Here is a 5,334-nt window from a genome sequence, read left to right as displayed (position 1 = left end):
TTCCCTACTTCCACCGTTACCTTCATATAGGCCAATCCCAACATAGCAACCAGAGTGATTCTTTTAAAATGTAAGTCAGACCATGGCACTCTGTGCAAAACCCTCTTTCAGTCTTTTTGATGTAGGCGTTAAGGCTATGGACTTTCCTCTTTGCACTGCTTGTGCTGTATCCCAGAGGTTTTGATAGGTTGTGTCATTATTGTCATTCAGTTTGAAGAATTTTCTTTTTTTGGAGATGGAGTCTTGCTCTGTTGCCCAGGCTGGAGTGCAGTGGTGCGATCTCGGCTCACTGCAGGCTCCACCTCCCAGGTTCATGCCATTCTCCTGCCTCAGCCTCCCAAGTAGCCGGGACTGTGGGCGCCTGCCACCACGCCTGGCTAATTTTTTGTATTTTTAGTAGATACGGGGTTTCACCATGTTAGCCAGGATGGTCTCAATCTCCTGACCTCATGATCCGTGCACCTCTGCCTCCCAAAGTGCTAGGATTACAGGTGTGAGTCATCCTGCCCATCCCAGTTTGAAGAATTTTTAAATTTCCATCTTCATTTTGTTTTTGACCCAATGCTCATTCAGGAGCAGATTATTTAATTTCCATGTAATTGCATAGTTTTGAAGGCTTCTTTTGGAGTTGATTTCCAGTTTTATTCCACTGTGGTCTGAGAGAGTGCTTGATATAATTTCAATTTTCTTAAATGTACTGAGGCTCATTTTATGGCCTATCATATGGTCTATCTTGGAGAAAGTTCCATACACTGTTGAATAGAATGTGTATTCTGTGGTTGTTGGATAAAATGTTCTGTATATATCTGGTAAGTCCATTTGTTCCATGGTGTAGTTTAAATCCATTGTTTCTTTGTGAACTTTCTGTCTTGATGACCTGTCTAGTGCTGTCGGTGGAGTATTGAAGTCTTCCACTATTATTGTGTTGCTGTCAATCTCATTTCTTAGGTCTATTAGTAATTGTTTTATAAATTTGGGAACTCCAGTGTTAGGTGCATATATGTTTAGGACTGTGATATTTTGCTGTTGGACAGAGCCTTTTACCATTATATAATGTCCTTCTTTGTTTCTTTTAACTGCTGTTACTTTAAAATTTGTTTTTTTCTGATATACGAATAGCTACCCCTGCTCGCTTTTGGCGTCCGTTTGCATGAAATGACTTTTTCCACCCCTTTTAAGTTTATGTGAGTCCTTATGTGTTAGATGAGTTTCCTGAAGGCAGCAGATAGTTGGTTGGTGAGTTCTTACTCATTCTGCAGTTCTGTGTCTTTTAAGTGGAGGATTTAGGCCATTTACATTCAATGTTAGTATTGAGATGTGAGGTATCATTGCATTCATCATGCTATTTGTTGCCTGTGTACTTTGATTCTTTTGTTTCTTGTTTCTGCTTTTTAACTTGAATTTTGGTTTTATAGGTCCCGTGTGATTTATGCTTTAAAGAGGTTCTGTTGTGATATGTTTCCAGGACTTGTTTCTGGATTTAGAGCTTCTTTTAGCAGTTCTTGTAGTGGTGGCTTGGTAGTGGTGAATTCTCTCAGCATTTGTTTGTCTGAAAAAGACTGTATGTTTCCTTCATATATGATGCTTAGCTTCACTGGATACACAATTCTTGGCCAATAATTGTTTTGTTTGAGAAGTTTGGAGATAGGGCCCCAATCCCTTCTAGCTTGTAGGTTTTCTGCTGAGAAATCTGCAGGAAACTTCTCCTTCAAACAGACCTTCACTTTCTCCAGGAGAGGTGTGTGTTCGGGAGAGGAGGATCCCTTTTCCACTTCTGCAGTTGGGGCACTCACAGTGTTTGGGTGTCTCCTGGGTCCTGCAGGAGCAGTGTGCTTCCTTCAGAGGGTCTGTGGGCCCTCTCAGGATTGCTGGTTTGTTCTTGTAGTCAATCTGGAGCTACAATCCACAATGTGAGCGTCCACACGCTGCTCTGTCTGTCCAAGTCAGAGCTGCAATCTAGTCCTGCCTCCCGTCTGCCATGATGATCCTGCACTGCATACTATATATTTTACTTATTTATTCTTCCATTGACTGCCTTCACCCTCAAGAATAAGAAGAGAGCTTTTTGTCTATTTTGTTCTTTGCTTTAGACTTAGTGCCTAGAACAGAACCTGGCACCTATGAGATAGTCAATAATTAAAAAAATCTTGTTGATTGAATCTCACTTATTTCTCATCGTTAATGAAAGATAGTATTGCAGAAGGCAAGAAAAGGGGTCTTAACTCACAGAGGCTTGGTTTGAATTTCAGATCTGCCATTTGCTAGCTATCTATGAGGCACTGGGTGAGCCATTCGTGCTCTCTTAACCTCAGTTTGTTCACCTCTGAAGTGAAGAGAACATTTATCCCTTGTGCTGTACATGATTTTGCTATTAGGATCAAAATGAAAATTACTATTCAAATGTGAAGAATTATTACTAATAGTTAATGGTAATACTTACCATTTACTGAACACATAATATGCTCCAGGCACTGTGTTGATAGTTTAATATATAAAGTATATGTATAAAATTTCATTTAATCATCACAATAACCATACGAGCTAACTTAAAATTTAATTTTACAGATGAAGACACTGAGGCTCACGGATGTTAAAATGGCTTGTCCAAGGTCACTAACACAGTAAGCGGCAGGTCAGATATTTTACTTCAGGCCTCTCTAAATCTTCCGTGTTGTAGAGCTAGGTTTTTAATGGCTTTGAAAGTCATACATTTCTTCTTTAGCTAGTATGCTGCTGCTGTTTAACTCTTAATTTTACTCAAAACAATGTAAGAGTCTTAGACATCATTAAAATGACAATGCCATTTTCTTAGTGCCACAGAACTAGCTCTTGAGTATGAACATTTGAAGAAAAGAAGGGGGTCAAAGATGAAATAGTGACAAATCTTCTTTTGGATAATTCTTTTTAGACTATATTTAAATATGCCCTAATGGCAAGGACAGAAGAAAATTCAGGGCCAGAAGTGCTGCTTTAAAAAGAAATATTCTCTTCTAGGAAATGCCATGATGGTCCTCAGTTTGTAAGAACCAGAGTTCAGTTTTAAGGGTGCAAGTAGATTGTGAAGTTCGGGAAGTATCAGTGTCTTAGATGTTACCATAGCCAAACACTGTTGTTTATGGAAACCTGGTTCCCACCCCAGCTTTACCTCTGCCTATCATGTGGCTAAAGCTATTGCAGATGATCAGAAATTTGAAACAGAGACTGCCATACCCAGGGAGGTCTCATGTTTTCCTTGTCAAAATACTCTCTATTGGAGTATACATGTGGTTATCTTGTTCAATAAAGAAAACAAATCAAATCAACCTTCTGCCAAGAGCAATCATTATGCTTCCTGCCCCAGGTGGGTGGGAAAGGAGAAAATGACAGTGTCAAGAGAAGAACCATGGATGGAATGGGCCGGAGTCCGCAGACATAGGATTACAGGCTACCTTTACCCAATTCAAATTACTTTGGCAAAAGGAGGAATACATTAGAAGACACATGTGTGCAGAAGAGGAGTGGGACTGAAGCCATGGCTCAGAAACCAGAACTAGGACCTTCAACACCATCAGGACGTGCATTTCTGCATCTCTCAGATTGACTTCCTCCACATAGCTGGAGGTGTGGCCCCTGGCATCAATAGAAAAGTGGCTACATAACTTATAAGTACATCCATTTGATGAAACACTATGCATGTGTACTAATATGGAAAGACCGCCAATATGTTTTTAAATGAAAAAGAAAGTTGCAAAAACAATGAATAAAACATAATCTCATTTATGTAAAAGAAAAAACAAACTCTGCATATGTGAAGAAATATATTGAAAAGGACTGGAAGAATAGACTTTATAAGTAGTGGCCAATGTTGGGGAGGGAAGTAAAAAACAGATGGAAACTTGGAGGTCCTTTATATTTTATTCTGTGTAGTCATGTAGTGCCTGAATTTTTACAAGGATGTGTCCACATACTACTTACATAATAAAAAGCAAACAGAACAAAACCCAAAGCATCCCCCAGGGGACCCACTGGGCTGGGATGAAATTTCTCTAGGTCTCTGACTGTGTCATTTAAAACCTTGTGCATCCTTTATGAGCTGGGTCTGACCCCATTCAGTTTAGAGCAAAGTTCTTATAAAACATCCAGGGATCCATCCCTTCTAAGTATCTACTACATGCATAAATATATGTGGCAAATGACATACCAAAAAAGTGTAAGTAAAGGTCTCTGCTCTCAAAGAGAATATAATTGGAAAGGCAAATACATAAGTTAAATATTAATAAACTCTGTGGAGTTCTTAGTACTGGAACTTTACCAGCCTTAGTTTTGCACTGTGTAAAATGTGGACTAGATGGTCTCTGAGGGGTCTTAGTTTGAGTATTTTGAAATTCTGTGATTATGTTGTAGGCTGTTCAAGAATTTTTTTTTTTTTAGAATCACAAGGAAACATGGCTAGTATCAGACTCCAAATCACAGGGAAAAAGATGTTAGAAGTCAGCCAGGATGGAATTCAATATCACTTTGGGTCACTTGGAAAATACTTCTGTAAACATAGAAGACACATACATTCTCTTTAAATATAAGACTAAGAAAGGTGACTGGATAATTACATTGCTGTATAATCCTCTGCCTAAGAGCTGCAAGTACCAGTGGAGAAAGAAAAGGAACAGAAAGCTAATCGGTGAACTCTGGAAAGCTTGCACACAACCGAGGCAAATGGTTTCTCTCCTCAGAATGGGACTCTCAATCCTTGGCTAAACAGTCAAACAAACACTCAAGAGAAACTCAAAACCAGTTGCAAGGTAAAAGGTGGAAAAGGCTTTTTGCCCACTCAACTGAGCGTAAAGCCTTCGGAGAAGTGCTTCAGGGCTTACAGATGGGACAAAGGTAACCGAGGGAGCTGTGTTGGAGAGAATTAAAAGCAAAGGCATAGAGTAATCAGGTTTCAACAAGGCAGTCTTTATTGTTGAAAAGCCACTCTGAGCAAAATCCTGCTTTTTACTTCAGCGGGAAGCTCCAGGAAATGAACAGGACTAGCAAATGTTAATGTTGAATACTCTCCACACACATCACCTTTCCATTCCCTTCTTTTAATCTGCAAGAAATATGTTAAAACACCAAAATAATGTCCTCCTTCCCCATTATAAAGCAGCACAAACAAGAAGAACTATCTTTGGAAGACTGACAGGATAGCAAAGGAGATAAAATTTAAAATCAGGCAAGCCTGGTGTGTTGCCTTGAGCACATAACTTAACCTCTCTGAGTCTCAGTTTTCCCATCTGTAAAATGGAGATAAGGGTACCTACCTTAAGGGGTTGTCGTAACGATTAAATCGGATAATTGACAAGTGTTTAGTAC

Source organism: Piliocolobus tephrosceles, chromosome 2, assembly GCF_002776525.5.
Source record: "Piliocolobus tephrosceles isolate RC106 chromosome 2, ASM277652v3, whole genome shotgun sequence".
Lineage (NCBI taxonomy): Eukaryota > Metazoa > Chordata > Mammalia > Primates > Cercopithecidae > Piliocolobus > Piliocolobus tephrosceles.
Note: the sequence above shows the minus strand (reverse complement) of the source record.